Source organism: Heptranchias perlo, chromosome 5, assembly GCF_035084215.1.
Source record: "Heptranchias perlo isolate sHepPer1 chromosome 5, sHepPer1.hap1, whole genome shotgun sequence".
Taxonomy (NCBI): Eukaryota; Metazoa; Chordata; class Chondrichthyes; order Hexanchiformes; family Hexanchidae; genus Heptranchias; species Heptranchias perlo.
This window is the reverse complement of record NC_090329.1, coordinates 29,568,541-29,591,463: the sequence shown is the minus strand read 5'-3', so window position 1 is coordinate 29,591,463 and position 22,923 is coordinate 29,568,541. Positions and strand designations below refer to the sequence as shown.

At 44.0% G+C, this 22,923-nt stretch overlaps 1 protein-coding gene across 2 annotated transcripts in view; it reads right to left on the bottom strand.

Moving 5' to 3' along the window:
* Positions 1-22,923, bottom strand: part of si:ch211-225h24.2 (uncharacterized protein LOC564539 homolog) — a 77,366-nt gene that overhangs the window by 52,112 nt on the left and 2,331 nt on the right. The window lies entirely within an intron of this gene.

Sequence of the window (22,923 nt, the reverse complement as noted above, 5' to 3'; positions counted from 1 at the left end):
AAATTGTTTGTGTAAAAATCAATTAAATCAATGAGCAGTGCCCTTCATTTGGGTCGTTAGCAGTCTTTGTATGGTTACTTTTTTCTGTATCTGGCACTGGAAATGCAAACAAAAAAGACAATCTGTTAGATTAAAAAAATTTCAATAAAATCATTCCTAAAATCTTTTCAACAACTTGGCTGATAGTCAGAACAAATTAGGCTATTGGGGTAGTGCCAAGTAATTGGAGGGAAGCACTTTGTCCTCCAATGAAAAGGGATTAAAGTCAACTACAGGGAACTAACTACAGACCAGCAAGTCTAAACTCTGTGGTGGGGAAGTTAATGGAAAGTATAATAGATGATATAAATGGGCATTTAGAACTTATACAATTATAGGGGATACCTAACAAGGCATTAGGTGGATTTCTGGAAAATTTGGTGATCATGGTATGTGGAAACCAAGAGTAAATTATTCCAGTGCAGGGATCTGGCACCTGCCGTTGCTTGCCCAGTTGCCCATGAGGGGTTGGGGAGAAATTTTTAACCAGGCATGAAATCAGCCCAAGGATAGGGCTTTTTCGTTGGATACATAAAAATCTTACAACTTACAGTCTCTCTACCACTGGCAGTTCCAACTTTGGTGTCATGATGTGAGGTAAATAAAGTGGCATTATTACTTCCGAAGGAGCAGAGAAGGCCATTTCCCCCTTAACCCCCCCTCCCCCAACTCCCATAGAACTGGAACAGCAGTACGATTGGCTGTTGATGCCTTTTATTTCTGGTTGCAGGCAGATTGAACACTCAGCCTGCCTATAAAAAGCAGTGTTACAATTTCCACTTACTAGCCAGTATTGATCTTTCCAGCCATCTTAGGAGGTTGGGGGGCCAGAAATGGAAGTCATGATGTGCTGTTATGTTCCATGTGATGTAAATGAGATGGGCTCGATAGCACCAGTATTTTATACATAATATTATCTGGAATGTAAACACAGCATTGGAAACAAATGTGTATTTGATTCAGCACATTAGGGAACATTTTCTGATTTTATGCTGGGAGTATGCAATTGGAAAATTTACTCCATCAATACAACAATGTACAGTGAATCTAAACTTTTTTTTTGAAGTTTTGAAGCTTCTATTGAGTGCTAGTATCTCATGCGCAGTGGATATAATCCCCACCCCAATCCACTGTGCTTGCACCTAACTATCATGCAAGTACTTAGGTCAGTTTTGCTTATCACAGATTTTATTTAGTTGACAAGGAATAACATCCTGTTGCAATAGCCACTGTCCTTGTGAATAGTTTGATGCTATGGATACCAAATGTTCACCACTTACTTGTATTTCACAGTAGAGGAAAAGCACAAATACTAGCGGTACAAGGGAACCTTAAAATAACTCATGGGGAGGAACTTATTTTACAAGTTTAAAAAATGAAAGGAGAAAATAATGGGACTTAAGATAGACAAATCTCCATGACCTGATAGTTTCCACCCTAATATTGAAAGAAACAGGCAGAGAAATTGCAGTTGCAATGGTCATAATTTTCCAAAGCTCTCTAGATTCGGGAATTGTGCCTTTGGATTAGAAAATTGCAAATGTCACTCCATTATTTAAGAAAGGAGAGAGGAAGAAACCAGGAAACTCTAGACCTGTCAGTTTAACATCAATTGTGTTGAAGTTACTGAAATCTATCATCAGGGACAGAGTGAGTGAGCAACTGAACAAGTATGAACTGAAGGGTAGGTCATGTCTGATTAATCTAGTTGATTTTTTTGAAGAGGTCACTAACATGATGGACAGGAAGTGTCTCAACTTTTCATCATATATATCAATGACTTGATAAAGGAATAGAGAGTTCTATATCCAAGTTTGTAGACTAATTTAGGAGGCACAGTAAGTTTTGTAGATGGGAACAGGCAGTTACAAAGATAGATTAAGGGAATGGGCAAAACTGTGGCAGATGAAATTCAACGTGGCAAAGTGTGAGGTTAACCACTTTGGATCCAAGAAAGTACGAACTGGAATTTTTCTTAATGGTGAGATACTAGGAACTGTGAAGGAGCAAAGGTTTTTATGTGTCTATGTACACTAATCACTAAAAGCTAGTATACAGGTACAAAATGTAATCAAAAAGCCTAATGGAATGTTGGCCTTTATCTCGAGGAGGCTGGAATACAAAGGGGATGAAGTTATGTTTCCCTAAGTTATACAAAGCCTTGGTCAGATCCCATCTGGAGTGTTCAGTTTTGGGCACCACACCTCAGGAAGGATATATTGGTCTTGGAGAGTTCAGCACAGATTTAGCAGAATGATACCAGGGCTAAAAGAGTTGAATTACGAGGATGGTTGCATAAATTTGGCTTGTATTCCCTTGAGTATAGAAGGTTGAGGGGTGATTTAATTGAAGTGTTTAACATGATAAAAGGATTAGATAGGGTAGATAGAAAGAAGCTATTTCCTCTGGTGGGGGAATCCAGAACAGGGGGGGGCGCAATCTTGAAATTAGAGCTACATCATTAAAGAGTGAAATCAGGAAGCATTTTTTCCTAACAAAGTGTAGTGGAAATCTGGAACTCTCTCCACAAAAGGCTGTGGATGCTGGGTCAATTGAAATATTCAAGACTGAGATTGACATTTTTATTAGGTAAGGGTAATGAAGGATATGGATCAAAGGCAGTCGAGGTACAGATCAACCGTGATCCAACTAAATTGCATAATGGGCTTGAGAGGTTGAATGGCCTACTCCTGCTCCTATGCTTCTGCAAGAATTCCTTTAAATTGGTTAACTTTAAAGGAAGCCAGTTTGTGAACTTTAGCATAAACTGGGAATCAAATCTGTGGTCTTTGGTTTCTATGGCTTAGTATTACAAAAGGTAGGCCAATAGGGAGCTTGTGCTGATTCTTACAAGCTTTTGCATTTGTTCTGGAATGAAAATTAGTTCACTTGTTTTCAGCAATTTACAGAACATTAACTGCTATGATCCTTACTCAAATTCTAATTAAACCACAAACATTTTTTTTTAAAGATGAACCATCTTCATGGAGAAGTGTTTGTCAAACCTTTTTAATTGTAAATGAAGAGAGAAAACCTCCACATCATTTGTCACAAGATCATATGCAAGTGACAAGATACATATTTCAACTTGACTTACGTCACTGTATCAGGTTTGCAAATCAAAAGTTTGCCAAACACTTTCAGAAAAATAGTGGTCCCTTTTAACTAATGTCCCTAATAATACTCCCATTTCCTTAAGCTCTTAGTTTTCCTTTTATAGCAGCAACCTAATTGTTGAGGTATATTTTATTTCCTCCCACTCTCTGATGTCCCCACATCATGCAGCGTTGTCAGACAGCAGAGGAAGTGCACTTCCCCACAAGGAAGGGAAAAAATAAATTAAATGGCCAGGTCCCCTCCGGCTGCTCTTGTGCAGCTCCTAGCAACCCAGACCTAGATTAAATGACATGTGTTTTCCAGTACCATACATGACCATTTACTTACCATTACACAGCACAGATTGCTTCTTGTTTTGATAGCTGTAACAATCAGCGCAGAAGCAAATTCCTACTATTTGTTCAATCGATCATCTTATAGCAGGGTTAATAATGTACACATTAGCGCTGCAATGTTGCCAGTGAAGATTAAAACCCTTGCAGTGCTGTCTGGTGCATATGCCTCAAAAGATATCACCTACATCACTAAATATGTCACCAGAAATAAACTTTCAAAAAAGTCACTGCCCTGAAGTGGGCTCCCCCCCGACACACAATTTTCTCTCCATTCTCCCCTTGAAGACCCAACTCTTAGAAATAAAAAGGGGGAGGTGTCAGTGGCAGAGCAAAGTGAGAAATCAGTTTCTAAAAACGCTTTCTGATTTCAAGGATTAATTGTAGAAATGAATTCAGTATATTTGATGTGTTCTTGTTTCCAATGCAGAATGTCTAATTAGTTATTGCTATAGTGCACAGATTATCACAGGTAACAGAAATCAAACAGGTTAGCATAGGAAAAAATTCCACACATTTCTTAAGATTATCATATTCCTTCTGCTCTTCTATTCATTACAGTATTAAAGGGGCACTTTTGTTCTGGTAAAATGGGTTCCTTTAATCATCTAACCAGAGATGCAACTGATAGTGCAAAGAGGTATCTGCATCGTTATCGGGTCTAACCTTAAATATAATTCAATTAAAGTTAAAAAAAAACTTCTGCAACAAAACTGCAACTTAATAGTTACCACTGTGGGAAATACTGCGCCTGCTTTGCCAGCAGCCGATATAGTTAGACTAGAATAGAATCATAGAAAGATTACAGCACGGAAGGAGGCCATTCGGCCCAGAGTCCGCGCCGGCTCTGTGCAAGAGCAATCCAGCTAGTCCCACTCCCCCACCCTTTCCCCATAGCTCTGCAAATGTTTTCCTTTCATGTACTTATCCAGTTCCCTTTTGAAGGCCACGATTGAATCTGCCTTCACCACCCCCTCAGGCAGTGCATTCCAGATCCTAACCACTCGCTGTGTAAAAAAGATTTTCCTCATGTCACCTTTGGTTCTTTTGCCAATCATCTTAAATCTATGTCCTCTGGTCCTTGACCCTTCTGCCAATGGGAACAGTTTCTCTCTATCTACTCTGTCTAGGCCCTTCATGATTTTGAATACCTCTATCAAATCTCCTCACAACCTTCTCTGTTCCAAGGAGAACAACCCCAGCTTCTCCGGTCTATCCACGTAACTGAAGTCCCTCATCCCTGGAATCATTCTAGTAAATCTCTTCCGCACCCTGTCTAAGGCCTTCATATCTTTCCTAAAGTGCGGTGCCCAGAACTGGACACAATACTCCAGTTGTGGCCGAACCAGTGTTTTATAAAGTTTCATCACGACTTCCATACTTTTGTACTCTATACCTCTATTTATAAAGCCCAGAATCCTGTATGCTTTTTTAACCACTTTTTCAACCTGCCCTGCCATGTTCAATGATTTGTGCACATATACCCCCAGATCTCTCCATTCCTGTACCCCCTTTAGAGTTGTGCCCTCTAGTTCATGGCGGGGGGGGGGGCTATTGGGCGCGTGGTTAACGCGCCCGGCAAAATCAGTCTGCCCCCCACGCAATCGCAGCCTAATTGGATCCACTTACCTGGTCTTACGGGTTCCCCACTGCTGATCTGCGCGTCGGGTGGACTGCGCATGCACAGCAAGGTCTGTCAGCTGGAGGAGCTCTATTTAAAGGGGCAGTCCTCCACTTTCAGATGCTGCAACAAATAGCAAAAATTACAGCATGGAGCAGCCCAGGGGGAAGGCTGCTCCCAGTTTAATGATGCCTCACTCCAGGTATCATTAGATGAGGTGAGGAGGAGGGGGAGAACAGAGATCTTCCCCCTGGTGGGCAGGAGGAAGCGGCCTGCGTCTGCCACCAGGAAGGCCTGGCTTGAGGTGGCAGAGGAGGTCACCTCCACCACCAACCTATCGCCTACCTGCATACAGTGCAGGAGGCGCTCCAATGACCTCAGTAGGTCAGCCAAAGTGAGTACACTTACTCATTCCCCTACACTCCATCTGCCACATCACCGCCCCCACCCCACATCTCCTTCTGCACTGCCAACACTACTCTGTCACATCACCCCTCATACCCACTCAGAGCTCATCCTCATCTTACCTGCACTTACTCACCTCACCAGTACTCATCCCGCCACTACCACTCAACCCAATCCTCATACAATCTCATGGCTCGATCTCATACTCACCCTCTCGTGCATCTCTTTCACATTCAGCCGCACTCAACCTGCCACTACCTGTGCTGCAGCCACAGGGCATGCATCACATATGTGCAGTAGGAAGCGTAAGGCAAACGTGTTGTGAGCATGAAGGTGATGCACAAGGGTGTTTGAGGGTTAGTCATGGCTTTTACTTATATTGAATTTCTGACCAACTCACATTACATATTATATTGGCACCACTACTGCCACGTCTTTGTGAATCTTGTCCGGTTTGTGCAATAATGCCCTTTCCTGAGGATCACAATGAAGGTCCTCCTGATGACACCCATTGTGTCACTGCAGAGTGGGTGTAGGTGTATTTGCAGGGCTCTTTTGTGCAGACGACTGAGAGACGTCGGCGACCCTGGAAGGATGCGGAGGAGAAGTTGTTGAGTTCAGTGGTGACTTTGACAGCGACAGGTAAGAAGATGGTGCTCGGGCCAACCGGGAGCAGCTCGGCATGAAGGAAGCTGCAGATGTCCACAACTACATGTCGAGTGACTCTGAGCCTCTGTGTGCACTGCTGCTCAGAGAGGTCCAGGAAGCTGAGCCTCGGTCTGTGGACCCTGTGGCGAGGGTGGTGCCCTCTGCGACGCATCTCTCTCTGCGGTTGCCCTCCCTCCTGCTGTGCAGGTGGATGTGTCACAGCACTCTGTTGTGGAGCTCCACGTGTCAGAGGTGGACAAAGTGGCCAGCGAGGCTGGTGATGCTGTTCGCCCTCCGAGGAGGTCATGACTGCAGCTACGGCGGCCCCCATCCGGAAGATGTACATCTGAGGGGGTCCGCAAGGTAGGTACATGTCTCTGGACCCCGGGGTAAGTGTGCAGGTTGGTGAATTTTCTTGTCAGGAGGACGGTGGTGGAGGCCAAACTTTGTCAAGAAAGCTATTTTTTTCCACTTTAACTGGTACCAACACAGATCAAAAGACATATTGCATACACATTTCACAGTAATATGTACAATTGTCTGTAAAAATAGCAGAACTTCCCTAGCACAGATTTCTATGGTTGAATTTATTACCAAATGACAATCTTGCTTTTGTCTTGCAGAACTAGTGTGCTAATGGCGCACAGGACCCTTGGGTAACTGACCGGTATTTGCACCCACACATTTTGCACCATTGCCAACTGTTGCAAGAAATTAGATAGAGCAGAGCTAAGTAGAAAGAGGCTGCACAAAACTTATTTCTTGCAAGGTCCAGAGTTGACTTCTCTGCAGAGGAGATAATTAAGTGATAATGGACGTGTTGTGCTGTACTGGGAAACTGAAGAGTAGCAGGTCAGTCAGTAGGAGGAGACCAAAGGTCAGGCTTTCAAATCAGCTCACTGTCCTCAATTTCCCACACTTTCCACATCAATCATATTTTCTGCTAGAGATATCATTTAGTACATTAGATCTAGATTTTCCTAAAGTTTAAGAAATTTTCTGATAGCATGGGCTGTTGTTCCGGCCTAGTTATAAGTTCAACGAACATTTTGTGAGAGGCCGAGGCAAGATATGTAAAAACTCACCAGTCCCTCTCTTGACAAAGCTAAAAATGCAAGGAATAACCTTAAGCCAAAATGTTGCAGAAGGAAAATCCATTAATGAGTGGAGTTGGGCATGAGAGAGAAGGGTGGATGTGAGATTGTACACACATTATATTATGTTTGTTTTGTGAGGATATCCTTGACTTGTTTTGAAGTCACTAGGTAAGCATTATCCAAAAATTCTGCCAGACATGACGAAACTAGGAATAAAAGTGAACACAGTGATACCATTGACAAGGACAATTCACAAAAAAGACTAGGAAACTCCTGAAGTTAACTAGGAATTTGAGGGCCATATCTGGGGGACATTGGAAGAGTGTAGTAACATTGCAATGACATGAAAAAGGAGAAACTCACAGAGCACTGTTAAACTGGCACACAGAAAATATGTCTTCATTGCCCTTGAGAATACGGCCACTACTCCATTGTCAGCTGAGGTGGTATTTAGGGTCCATGTTATGGCCTTCCCTCCATCATAAGGTCAGAAATGGGGATATTCGCTGATGATTGCACAGTGTTCAGTTCCATTCGCAACCCCTCAGATAATGAAGTAGTCCGAGCCCGCATGCAGCAAGACCTGGACAACGTCCAGGCTTGGGCTCATAAGTAGCAAGTAACATTCGCACCAGACAAGTGCCAGGCAATGACCATCTCTAACAAGAGAGTGTCTAACCACCTCCGCTTGACATTCAACGGCATTACCATCGCCGAATCCCCCACCATCAACATCCTGGGGGTCACCATTGACCAGAAACTTAACTGGACCAGCCATATAAATACTGTGGCTACAAGAGCAGGTCAGAGGTTGGGTATTCTGCGGCGAGTGACTCACCTCCTGACTCCCCAAAGCCTTTCCACCATCTACAAGGCACAAGTCAGGAGTGTGATGGAATACTCTCCACTTGCCTGGATGAGTGCAGCTCCAACAACACTCAAGAAGTTCGACACCATCCAGGACAAAGCAGCCCGCATGACTGGCACCCCATCCACCACCCTAAACATTCACTCCCTTCACCACCGGCGCACTGTGGCTGCAGTGTGTACCATCCACAGGATGCACTGCAGCAACTTGCCAAGGCTTCTTCGACAGCACCTCCCAAACCCGCGACCTCTACCACCTAGAAGGACAAGAGCAGCAGGTACATGGGAACAACACCACCTGCACGTTCCCCTCCAAGTCACACACCATCCCAACTTGGAAATATATCGCCGTTCCTTCATCGTCGCTGGGTCAAAATCCTGGAACTCCCTTCCTAACAGCACTGTGGGAGAACCTTCACCACATAGACTGCAGCGGTTCAAGAAGGTGGCTCACCACCACCTTCTCAAGGGCAATTAGGGATGGGCAATAAATGCTGGCCTCGCCAATGACACCCACATCCCATGAACGAATATTAAAAAAATGAGTCTGCCAGAGAGATCACTATGGTGGTAAATGTATGGTGTCAATTAATCAAAATCACCTCAAAAACTAGTTACTTTTCGATTTTAAAGAGAAAATAAACTTTTGAGGCAGTTTGTCCAGTGATCATTTAGCAGGTGGTCCAATTTTTAAAGAATCAGCAATTATGTAGATCTACCCTTTAATGTGATAAAAGTAAGATGCTAACGGTAATTATTAACAAGACTTGACCAGAAGACAGCTGGAAAAACCCAGACTTTTTTCAACCTTGCTTGTGGTTACACAGATCCACCCCTTATGAAACACAACTGTGAACCATCTATGCTGCTCAGGGACCAGATTCAGTGGGACACTCTGGGCAATGGACCAATATAATTTGAGAAAGAAAACAAATGATTAACCCCTCCAAGATGCACCCAGTGCTGCTCCTGAGGGTCAGTCATGACCAAAAATATTTTTAAAAGTGAACTACCCAAAGATTTTGTTTTGATTCAACAGGTGTTAAAAATGTAATCTGAACACTTGACTTAACTACTTGACTATAAAAGACTACGTATGCGTCTTCATTATTCATGAGTAATAATAATATTATAGTACAAAATGAAAATTATTATGAACTTACTAATGCAGTACAGATTTCCCCTCCCTCATACTTTTACTTGTGCAAATGGTTGACAACAGCTTCCATAAACAGACTTGAGTTTCCTGTGAACTGAAACCCGTGCCTTTATTCTCAGCGATGATGGGGTTTTTGCAGCCCAATTCTAATTCCCAATCATATTAATTTGCTAACTGGAAAACGAGTAAAATGACAACTGCACCTCTGGATTAATTTACAAATAAACTACACAGAAGCAGAAAGACATGGGCAAAACAGAACAGTGCTTAGTCCATGGAACTTCTTTTAACAGAAAGCTATTTTCACTTGAAGTGATCAAGCAAAATGTTAAGTCCTTCCATTTTGTATCTAGCAAAGAGAACAACCTCCATTTTAATCCCTAACCTTGTGAAACTACACTCAAACTAAAGACAGAAATTTCTAATTTTGTTATATTCAGATGAAAAGGTCAGCAAGGGGTGAGACAGGTATACATTGCAGAGCTTTAATTTTTTAAAATTTAAATGGAACTTCACAAGTTCAGAACCACCACAACTATTGTCTCAAAACTCTAACTATTTCTCCCCATTTCTAGATTATGCTGAACACCTCAGGCTGCTACCCCAAGCTTTACATAGTCAAAAATAGGGACCACCTAGTATTTAAACACAATCACCAGTATCATGTGTACCACTTAAAAAATACAGCATGTATGAATCATTCAATTTAGAGTTATAACTGAAATGTTCCTACAGTAAACTGGCTAACAGTTAGCTTTTTCCACATCTATAATAAACATACCATAACATTATTTACAATGTGATCTACTTTTATTTATACATCAGTTTGGATATTATAAAGTATTGCACTAGTGAATTTATTTTCTCTAGCTTGAAGGACTTAGTGGTTCAAAGCACCTGCAGCCTCAAGTTTTCATGAGGTTTTTTTTCCCCTCATTCTTTTCTTGTTGCTTTTTTCCTTTTTATTCCATCTCCTGCTTCATAAGTCACTTTCTTAGCTAAAGGAATGCATTACGTGACAAAAGTTAACTTTATGGTTAAAATAAGGCACTTAGTAGGAAGCCAAGCAGAAATAAGTATATTATTTGGCCAATTCTCATAATTATTATCCAGTCTTGGAATTGACAAACAACTCATTAAAACTGGGATTAAAACTTGAACTTTCAATGAAAGTTTCCCAACATACCAGACTGCTTTGTCACTCCAGTGATAATTAAACATTTAGTAATGATCGTTTGGATTGTGGGTGCACAATGATTTCTTCCTTTCAATGTACATTTACTGAAGGGTCATGATTGCAACATTTTCAGCTTATAAACCAAGTGTAACAAAGTGTTACAGTTTCTCAGATATATTTCAAAAGACATTTTTCATCTTTGCTACCTGGACAGAATCATGCACATCTCTAATGGACTGTATTCCTGGCACATCATGCTTGTATCTATCAAACTCTTTGGCGTGACTCCCAGCATCCTACCATTTGACATTCGTTTGTTTCCGGAGCTTTTAGCCCAGTCGTTATTTACATTTGATCATTTACTCAGTTACTTAGCTCTTCCAACCTTGTCCAATAATGGGAAAGGGACATTCATTTTGAAAATGAATGTTTAAAAAGCTGGAACTTGGCACTACATTTTCCACCACATCATGGTCACAAGCAAGAATACAGAATCAGTCAGGCTCAAACAGTGTACATCTATGTTCAATATATTGACTGCAGTTTCCCCCTTTGGGCACTGGGGAGAGAAACTGTTACTTCCATTTTATGCTAATGGATGGAGGACATGCATGTACATCATTCATGGTCATTGGCAGTGTTGTCTACAGGAGGAATAGAATCAACTCATGCAGGGCTGGCTTTTCCTCTGTGGCAGGGTTAGCGCCAGAAGTGCATTGGAACTGAACTTCTGCCCAGTGTGCCCCCACTCTGACCCCACTGCTAATTTGGCTCATGTTACATTTAACAATGAGGGCAGGATCCCAGATTTATTTGCACCTTCTATTGACAGCTCACCTCTTGGTGGGGAGGGGGGTGATGATGGAAAGAGGGAAGCCTGGCACTGTTGCCACCTTTTCTTCCACCTTCACCTCTTCCAACCCAATCGTGCTCAGTGCATCACTCTGTGCAGTTACCTCATGCTTGTTAACCACTCCCCTCCCCTTTACCCACATTATGGTTCAGCAGCCAACTCCAGAATGAGCTGCAGCACAGGCTTCCCAAAAGAGGACTCAGCAACAGACACATTGGGTGGTAGAGTGGAGAGGGCAGTCTCTTCTGGGCTCCTGAGAAACTAGGGCTTGCATACAGACACATATCTCTCTTAGCTTCAGTGAGCTGATTGGTACCGTTCAGGCAGTTTTCCTGTTGGTTACAGGCCAAACTGAGCCAAGGCCCAGTACTAGTGGCTTTGCCAAGTGTGTGCATCCATGATGATGCTACTGTCTTAGGAAAGTGGAATGTGTGTGCCCTCCATGACTTCTTTAATGCTGCAGGAAACAGCTGACTGATATTACAAGTGTCCTCTGTTAGCACTTTGAAATAACCCTGTGGCCATACAAGCTGAGGCCTGCAGTAACTTTCACTGGCAATGTGGTGTCTCTGGTGACGATGGGCTCCAGGTTCATCATAAGCATGTGGTACAACTCGTGCATAGCCACTCAAGTGAAGCAGTCTTCTTACGCATTGGTTATTACTGATATCAAAATAAGAATGCCCTACTGGTAGATGCGAGTGCGAGTGGTACCAGACACCTATGATGCCCATAAGCCTCTCATCCCTGCATTCCTCTCCTCAATCTCCTTTTTGTCCCCCTCATAACCCACATGTAAAGTGGGATTCCTAAGTGAAACACCATTGTATCCTATGCTGAAGGCTCAAATTTGCCAAAAAAACCAGAAAGCACATGGACCCTAGTCACATCAAATCCCAACAACTTTTATCTCCACTTCAGCCTGACGACAGCTGCCTAGCGACCCTGAATACCTCTTTCATACCACCGTTCATTTGGAGAGGAGGGGCATAAGTGGCAAGGGAGGGAAATTGAAGGCTGGTGGTTAAAAGAGTGTGTAAACACAATATGCATACTGTGGCCAGTATTTTGGTGGGCAATGTCAGCAGCCAACATTGCATCGGGAAGAAAATTTTAATGGAGGATATTGTGTATGGATTTGGATTTGGAGCAAGGGCTCCACGTCTCATTTTCATCTTCAGGCTGCTCACAGATATACTTAATGGCGGATCCAACCGCCTACCCCCCCCCCCCCCCCCACCACTACTGTGAGGCTGTACTCCCCCACCATCCTACCTTCAAACTTCGACTCACAGAAAAGCTTCACTGTCGATCTCCTCTACCATTGCCTCACAACCACCCGTCCCATCCCATTACCAGCAGCCTCTGCACCCTGCTGTTGGTGGTCGCAAGCCAGTGGTTTCACTTTGGCTCAGCTGTCAGCAGTTCAAGATAGCCAGTTCCCACAGCCACTCTTGCCTGGTGGGCGAATTCTTACCCCACCAAATTGTTTACTGTTTCCAGGTTCTCAGCCCTGCAACTTCCCTTTTCCCTTCCATTCCGTTCCCCTCCCCGTGATACACAGAATGTATGACTTTAAAATGGAGGACGTAATTACATCTATGCATGCTGACCTAGTCATCTTCCGCCCTCTAAACCAGTTTCACCTGAAGATTACACTTGGTCTTGACTGTCAGTTTTAAACACCAGAGGCGATCGACACATTTTGTTCTAAAAGTGAAAGCCATTTCAATTTATGTTAAAACAAACACATCTTCACTTGTTTAAATGGACTTGCAATCTTTCTCACTCCTTTTGATCACAAATCTCACTTCTACCATTTCTTTCATGTTGACAGGCTTCCTTCCCTCAGTCATCCCTCCCTTTCACCCCACCCACAACCTGAATTACTTCCACAGGCAGCAGCTAGTACAGAGATAGCAGCAATAGACACCCTGCCACATCCGGAGAGAAGTGGTTTAACAGTCGATGCATGATTGATTTTAAGTAAGGTACTCTTCTGAGGAATGAGGATGCATTATGCCATTTAAAAATAAATTTGTTATATAAAATTAAAACACACTGGGGGTTAAATTGGTCAACACCCGAAAATGGGCCCTGGTATCCCAGTGTGCGATTAACCCACACCCATTGGCTGTGATGCAGGCAGCACGTAACATTCGTGCCTGATGATTTCAATGATTGCTGCATGCAGCCAGCGCTACCTGTGCTGTTGATTGGCTGCATGCACCAGCAGGGGGCCCCGATATCAGGATTGGCTAACGCTACTTAAATGTAGCCTGCACCTCTTAAAGGGGAGGTGCACTGTGGCTGCAGGAAGTGCTTTGGGAAGTGAATCCACGGTGGAATATACTGAAGAACGGCGGGGCCTGGGAGAGAGCGGCACCAAGGTTCTCAGACAGTGCACTAGAGGCCTTGGTGGAAGAGGTGGATGGACGGAGGGCCATCCTATATCCATAGGGGGCGGCAGGAGGCCCTCCAGACATATGCTGAAGAGACAGTGGGAGGCTGTTGCGCGTGAGGTAAATGCCAAGAGCACCATATCACGCAGGAAGAAGTTCAATGATTTGACACGAGTGGTCAAGGTGAGTGAGTTCAAGTTTCAAGTGGCATCACCTACCAACTGCACCACTAGCCACATCCACTGCTCCACGCACCACACCCCCCATCACCCACATACCAACAAACTCTTTCAATCAGTACTCAACTCTTCAAATCACATGCTGCATCTCACCCTCACACATTACCACTCTGGCAAGCCGCACACCCACAACTCACAGGTCACACACACTGGCAGCTATTCAACCATGACAGCCACATCACCCAAATATCTTGCAGGATACTCACTGACACATTTCCCTCTTTCTTGCAGGAGAAAGTAGTGCACAACACTGGGCAGTAGGAAAGACCTGGGGGAGGACAGACACGCCAACACGTCCTCACCCCCATGGAGGAGACAGTGCTCTCCATCATTGGATGGGCTGTCGCTGAGGCCGTGGCCATTGGCGGTGCTGGAGGTATCGATGATGAGGGTCTCTGCATAACTAATCCTCCTTCTCGCTTCCCACATCTCCCTCATCCCACAATCTCGTCTGACTCACATGCTCCAGATGGTGTAAGCACGCACATCTTACTTTCTCCTCTCCCCTCACCACAACTTAACATGTGTCCCTTTGTCCCTTTGTCATTTCAGATACCCAAGAACTGGAACCTGCAAGTCACAGGAGGCAGAGGCAGACGACAGTGATGATGAAGACACACCGTCACTCGATCTTACAGTCGCAGACACCAGCTCAGAGACTGACACCGCGCGTAGTTTAGAGTCTAACACAGAAGAGGGATCCGCATGTGGTGAGACATCGGGCACAAGTGCGCAGGAGCCAGGGCGGGAAGAACGGATACTGTAGGTGCCAGCTCGTCAGAGGGCGAGGTCGCACATTAGTTCTGCTGCAGAGGAGTCAAATGATAAATTTGATGGACCAGGCTACAGAAGGCGGCTGGTGGACGTACACAACCAAATGCACCGGAAAGCCTGCTAGAAAACCTGCACAAAATGTCAAGGGGCATGGAGGAGTCCAGCTCCAACTTGGCACAGGGTTTTGCGCAGAGCTTGGAGCCCATCCTTTCCTGCGTGGAACGGGTGGTCACCTCCATCAGCACACCTGTGGAACCCACCATGATGCAACGTCTGGTGACCGAGGTCACAGCTTCTGTTGCAGCACAAACATCTGCCATCAAAGGCAAGACTGCTGCTTTAGAAGCTCAGACTTTTGCTATCGTGGCTCTGGGTTCCACTGTGGAACGGGGCTTCCAGGGCGTCACTGAACTCCAGCACTTTGTTCTCCAGCTGATCACCAGGATTACTGAGGCGCCGCCCCGGGAGAGTGGCAGTGGCACCATGGAAGACGAACCTGCTGACCTCTCTCAGGATGACAGCATTCCTGCTCCCACCCCTGCCACTCTGCCAGTGCCCTTGCTGTTCCATGGTCAGCCAGTAGGAGGTGCATCTTAATGCGAGATGAGCCAGCAACGGCAGCCATAATAGCCCACCTCAGAGAGAGGTTTTACTTCAAATAATGAAGACAATTCCTTATTGCATTTCAGTTTTTTGCCTTAAACTGCATCCCATCAGCCAAATACATTAGAAAGAATTAGTTTTATGAAAAATAAACCACTTGAAATATTAAGCCACGTAATTTTGGGTAAGCCTGTTGTGCTCAGCAATCCTGCATTCTTACATGCAGCGCAAATTAAATACAGAAATTTGCTATGCTCCCAGCATGATTCCCGATCCTGCCCACCTGCCCTGAAGTCATTCCCACTAGATTACAGCGGGAGACAGTTCAGAGATAGTCAAATGATAGTCAAAATGGCTCGGGCCTCAGGCTCAACTCTCCACGGGCGTACCCTGCCCAACCACACCCCGAGGTACAATCAGGGCTCACATTACTGTGGCACTTGCTGGAAAATGCATTCATGGGGACACTGCATGAGGATAGGATCAGGCCTACAAATGGTCACCGCCTAGGTTCACTCATGAAGAATGGTCACTCCAGTGATGTACTGGAGGGTATGCTGTCAAACTGTGCCACAGCACAAACCTGTGTTTTCAGGACTGGGGGCAGGGGGGAAAGAGAGAGAATACTTAATGGTGGGGACTTATTATTATGAATCTGATCAAAAGTATGTGAACTACTGCATAAAAGCATATGTAAAAAGCTATGATAATGATCTTAGAACTTGATTTTGAATGTAGAGAACATTTAACTATTAAATATATGTGTTAAAGTCCGTGGAATGAAGTGAACTGCTTTTGATAAGATTAACCATCAAGTAATTATTTTCATTACCGTGGGTTAAAATTTGAAAGTGTTAATAAAACAATGGGGATTAAATTGGTTCATCTCCGAAAACGGGCGCTGGGATCGTGGTGTGCGATAAACCGAAGCACGGTTGTTACGATGCAGGCTGCACGTAACATGCGTGCTGCCTGGAGATTTCACTGATTGCTGCGTGCAACCAGCACTACCTGCGCTGTTGATTGGCTGCACGCACCAGCAAGAGGCCCAGATATCGCAAGTGGCTAGCACCACTTAAAGGCACCTACACCTTAAAAAGGGAAGGTGCACTGTGGCTGCAGGAAGTGGTGGAAGTCAATTGTGACGTGAATCTGTGCTGCAATAAAGTGAAGCATGATGATGATGGGAACTCTGGAATTTTTAATGAGCAACAACTTGGCTGCTCAAAGTTTGCGGGACTCTTATATTTTCAAAATATAATATATGCACAAGTAAAACATAGATACAGGTCTCGTCCTTATGTTTTGCTCAAAACTACATCCCACATCCTCCAATCTGCATGTCAGACCTCACCAATGTGCCGATCTGAGTTTGTACTAGGCCTGCGACAGAGCGTACACCAAGGTTCTCCGCTGATGCACTGGAGGTCTTGGTGCAAGAGGGGCATCCTATATCCACAGGGGGGCAAGAGGTCCTCCAGATATATGCTCCCGAGGCAGTGGGAGGCAGTAGGAGATGAGGTCAATGCCAGGAACATAACACCATGAACATGAATGTAGTGCAGGGAGAAGTTCAATGCTTTGACACGAGTGGTCAAGGTGAGAGTTCAACTGTCAAATGGCGTCTCCTACCAACTGCACCACTCGCCGCATCCACTGCTCCATGTACTACATTGCCCCATCACCCACATACCAACAAACTCTTTCCATCAGCACTCAACACTTCCAATCAGATACTTCATCTCACCCTCACACATTACCACTGTTGCAAGCTGCACACCCATAACTCACAGGTCACACACACTGGCAGCTATTCAACCATGACAGCCGCATCACCCAAACATCTTGTAGGACACTCACCAACACACTTCCTGCCTTCTTGCAGAAGAAGGTGGTGCATTACAAAAGGCAGCAAGTGGCAATGGCTCTGTGGAACACGAACCTGCTGTCCTCTCTCAGGATGACAGCATTCCTGTCCCATCCCTGCCACTCCACCAGTGCCCTTGCTGTTGCCTGTCAGCTAGCCAGCCCACTCCCTGTAGAGTATTGAAACTTTATTATAGGAACATAGACAGATAGAAACAGGAGTAAGCCATTTAGCCCCTCAAGCCTGCCATTCAATGAGATCATGGCTGATCTGTGATCTAACTCCAGATACTCGCCTTAGCCCCATATGCCTTAATGACAATCTATCAATCTCAGATATAAAATTAACAACTGAGCTGCCATCAACTGCCATTTGCGGAAGGCAGTTTCAAACTTCTACCACACTACACGTGTAGAAGTGTTTCCTGACTTCACTCCTGAAAGTCCTGGCTCTAATTTTTAGGCTATGTCCCCTAGTCCTAGTATTCAAGTCTAGGAGACCTCAAAAAACAGTTACAAATGCATCAGCAGGCAAAAGTGATAATCCAGCAACTAACCTGTAACTGCTGCATGATCCCTTTAAATAGCACTGGTGGGGGTGCTGCTCATGCTGTTTAAGATCTGTTCAGCTGTGCGAGGTTAAGACAATGCATTGGCTGGAGCATGGAATTCCAAATAGCAGCGGTCCCTTTAAATCAACGTTTTTACATCATAATCTCCATACTCTACGTGCTGCCGGCATTCGTTAGGTGCACCCACCTTTACCAAGGTGGCTTCCTGCGCACGTCACGTTGGAAGTGTTTGGACGCCCTTTTCGGGGCTTAGGTGTCCGCGTAGCGCCTACACAACGGGCGCCAAGCAGCCCAATTTAGCCCCTCTATAACTTTTAAGCAACTGAACCAAAACAAACAATCATACCTCTTGAGAGAATTAAGAGCAGAGTTTGTGTAATTAATATTAAATTAACTCTGAGTTCCTCTGCAGCTAACAAATGTTACTTACGCTTAACGATTACATAATAAACACAAGAGCAGAAGAACCATCATATTCAGTGGAGTGGGGCTTTCTGGCCTGATTGCAATTTTTCTCAAGTGCATATATAAACAACCATATGCAACAGTGTGAACTAAACAAGAGCACACAGAAAAATAGCACTCATCCTTATGATCTTTTCAGTTCCACACACACACCTTGCTCAAAGTTATTCAGAAGAAATGCTATGCCTGTTAGCCATGTTTCTTGTAACAGGAAAAAATGGTGGGTAGATCTGTGCGACTTGCACCACATCATTACAATTGATGGGAGGACTTAAAAACAGGTGTTAGTATTACCTATTAATGGTAACAGAAGCTGGCATTATCATTACACTTTAAATGCTACCTCTATGCATTACCAACATCACAAAAGTGTTTGTAAAAATTGTGACAACAGGTAGCATGCATGGCAAGAAAGGCTTCACGAATTGTAAATATGTATTGGATGCAGATATATAAAATTATGTGTGCTCCCCACGGTTTCCATCGACTAAAATGGACAAAAAAAAATCATGGGGAACGTGCGCCAAAATTCCGATATTCAAGCGATGGTTCAGGCCAGGTGCACAATTTTATAAAACTACCCCTATGCATACATGTGAGCTAACAGATTCCCTTCAAAAAGAAAGAAAGACAGAAAGAAAGAAAGACTTGCATTTATATAGCGCCTTTCACAACCTCAGGACGCCACAAAGCGCTTTACAACCAGAGAAGTAGTTTTGATGTGTAGTCACTGCTGTAATGTAAGAAATGTAATGTCATGTTTGTTGTCAGTTTGCAGGGAATGCATTCCAAAGCACAGAGTGTACACAGTGGGGAATAATTTGCTCTGATTGCCTCTAGAAGTAAAAATGCTCATTTGCTGACCTTGATGCAGGTTTGAGTTGTGAGATTGAAAATTCCCATTAGCATGGTATAAGCAGCCAGATGTGAATCGCCAACCACATTTTACCTAAGAAACCAGTCACTACATAACATAAGTCAGATATTTGGGCTGGGAAAAGCAGAAACAAATGATATATCGCACGCACGCACACACACACACACACTTCTCGCATGTTTTTGGAGGTGTGCTTCTGAAGACTAGCCATTGTACTTGATTATTGTCATGCTTTTTTCCCCTGCCAACATACTACTGGAAATGGCCCGGAGGCTCTTTGGAACCCGTACTCTTGTAAACGTCATGAGTTCATCAATTATCACACGTGATTGGGACGCATGTAGTCATGATGGACACAAGTTTTTGAATTTATATAGACCAGAAAACATAGGCCAAATTGCCCATCAAAAATCAGTGGAGGCAATTTCTACTTCATACGGACATTGAGCAAGTAGATTGCGCTGTACGTCCAATGTCCTTGGCGGGGGGACCAAGCCATCTTGAGAGCCGGGCCTCATTTCATTAGAACTGGCAGAGCTGCAGGTGCTGTTCCAGCGCTCACTGGCAACTTCCCAGTTTTGGGGAGGGGCGGGGGGGTGAAGAGTGGGAAATCTGGCAGCTTCTCCGTAGAGCCAAGCCAGAAGTAATGGGTGGCGGGGGGGGGGCGGGTGGTTAGGAGGGGGCGGCAGGGAGTCAATTACAGGATGGGCACGGATGGGCTGGCAGCAAGATTTTTGTGTGGCCAGAAGGAGTATTCAGAAGGAGAAAGTCTCGGAAAAATGGACACTCACCTGTTTTCTGAGCAACCTGCAGCAGTCCCTATAAGGACTGCTAGCTAGGCTCCTCAACAGGTGGCACACACTCTGCTCATCTGTACCTCAAAATTGCACCGTGGACCTATGTACATCAAATTAGCATATTACAAAGAGGCTCCTGCCTGAAACAGGTGGGCACCAAGGCCGCTCTGGAGAAAACACTGATGAAAATTTCAGTGGGCGTACGGGATGAAACATAATGCTCTGCAATATTGTGGGGTGGGTTAAAATTTCCTCTCGTGTGTCTGTATGTTACCCGACAATGTCACAAAATAAATCAAATGAAATACTGTAATGGCATTGATCACTTGCAATAGCTTTTAAAAGTCTTTTAAATTGTTGTAAAAATTTAAAGTTTTTAGAAATACTTCTCAAAAATAATTAAGAGTTATGGATCAGAACAGTACTACTAATGTCCACATACCAGGACTGTGTCACCTAAGCCAAAGGATTTTTTAAAAAATTCTCATGAATTTCATGGTTTCAATCATCCATTATCTCTATGTTTGAGAAAGACTGAGCAGAAATGATAATCTTTCTGATTCTCATCACGTGATGTCAAAGCGAGGAGCTTTTATAAGTGTTGGCACTAACAGTAATGGTTCAAATTCCAGCAGAACTCTGAAGCCTGCCAGTTCAGTCTCCAACAATCAGCAGCTTGAAAGTAGAGGCACAAAGTCACCCGTGAAGGGAGCCAGAAGACATTGGTGGCTCATGGAGGTGGGGAGCCACCAGTCGAAAGGCATGGGGCGACAAGGGGTCGGGGGGGAGCCACAAGTAGCATGTTCCTTTGTGGACGCACTGGAGCCCTGATTGCGGTGGGTCCAGCAAATTGTGCACCTTTGCACATGCACACATTTTGTTTGGTTATATTCGGTGCTGAACACAGGGAGACAGTGGGCTGGTTGGGGATCATGATGTATAGAAGGGAAAGTGTATCCAGAATTAGGGGCCTTCAGATGTCTAGAGCTGTTTTGCAAGTGGAGGGAGTTGTTGGAGACAAGCTTAAGGATAAGTATGTGATCTTTCAAGATTTCTTTTTTGACATATTTGTTATGTAATAAATGTTATTTTTAATAGGTATATCGTAGAGCAGATGAGGAAGGTCATAGCAGCTATAGCTCACAAAACTTTTCCTGGAATGTGATTGGGTAGAATTTCTTTTAGTTGATGTGACTGAGGATAAAAATTAAAAGTAGGGAGAAAAGTTTTGCATAATACAATTGGTGAATAACAAGGCAGAAAGTATCCAAAGGTTGAAAAATGAGTTGCATTAAATAGCTTAACACCACAAATCATGGTGCTAACAGAATTTAGCAAAGGTACAATAATGTATTTCAGTCCCTATTTTGAAGAGACTGTGCACGCTAATCATAAAATGCAAAAACACATGATTATCTGAAAATTGTTCTCACCGTACTGAAAATTGAGAATCTAGTTCTCCATGCATTTTGGCAAAAGCAGCAATTATTGAATGTGCTGTCGCTTTTGTTAGGTCTTGCACAGGTGTGATTGTGAAAACACTCTCAGAGTGTAACTAAATGCTAGCAGTGTTTTAATACATGTATGACAGCAACACAACTTATTTTTTAAAAAAGGCACAAACTTCAAAAACACATGGGGCAAAGATTTCCTCTGCGTGCAATTTTTAATGAAATCATAAACCCATAAAAGTTTACAGCACAGAAGGGAGTCATTTGGCCCCATCATGTCTCTGCTGGCTGTTTGCTAACGCAATCCAAAACTAATCCAACTGCCCGACTCTCTCCCTATAGCCTTTCCTCTGCTTCAAATATGTATTCAGTTTTCCCCAAAAGATTCAATGCTCTCTGCCTCAAATACTGCCTGTGGCAAAGCATTCAATGCTGCTGTGTAAAGAATTTTTTCCTAAATTTTCTCCTCGGTGTTTTAATGTATATTTTAAATTGATTAGGGGGTTTAAACAGGGGGTGAAACTGGTCATTGGCGAAAGTGCGAAATGGGCGCTAGCGAATCAGCAGTCCGTTTTACACTGATTTGCTATTGCCTGTTTTGTGCCACCGCCAAAGACCAATTTCACTCCCATAATCTCTATTCACAACCAAAACCTTTCATAATCTTAAAAACCTCTATTAATTCTCCTCTTAGCCTTCTCTGCTTCAGTGGAAGTAATAACTATAGTTTCTCATCCTGGTGACTCTACACTGTACGCTCTTTAATGGGGTCTCAAAACTGCACAAAGTACTCTAACCATGGCCTAACCATTGCCTGCGCAAGTTTTTCATAACTTCTGTGCATCAGCAGCACCCACCCTGAACAATTGGCAGCAAAAATCAGACTCCATGCCACTCCAGTAGAGGAAGTGCCCAACAAAAGATTTTTTAAATCCTCAGCTCCTAGTGGAGTTAGCAGAGTAATCTTTGAAGGTAATCAATTCTCTCCAGGATCAATTACCTTTGGCTGCAAGACTGGGGCAGCCTTTCCTGGACTCTCAGCATCTCTTAGGATCCCCAGGAATTCCCCTGAGATATACCCCATTGAGTTGGGGGAAGCGAGCAAAAGATTTACCTTCTCTCCCCCCCCGCCCCCCCCCCCCTCCAGTTCCTCCCCTAAACTGGAATTGGCTCAGCTGCAGAAATGTGATGGAATCCTAGCGGAACAGGGACGTGCTCCACTTTCCAATCCAACCCAAGGCCCCATCAGATTTTCAGGTCCCATGAGTTTTCCTCAGAGAAGCCGCAAGAATGGACGTTTTAAGAAATGAAAAAACTCATGGTGGTGTAATAGCAGTGCTATTTTCAGGTTGGATGTAAGACACATTGCTGGAGCAAAGCAGAAGAAGTTTCACTCTGCATCTGGCGCACAATGTACCTGATCTAGACTGAGTGATGAAAGTTGGGGGGAAAAAAGTTTTCTGTTTCCCCATTCTCGACATTCTTCACTTACTCCCTAAAGAGGAGGCATGTCCGATACGGTAGCTGAATTGAACTGAAATATTTTTAAATGAAAAAAAACT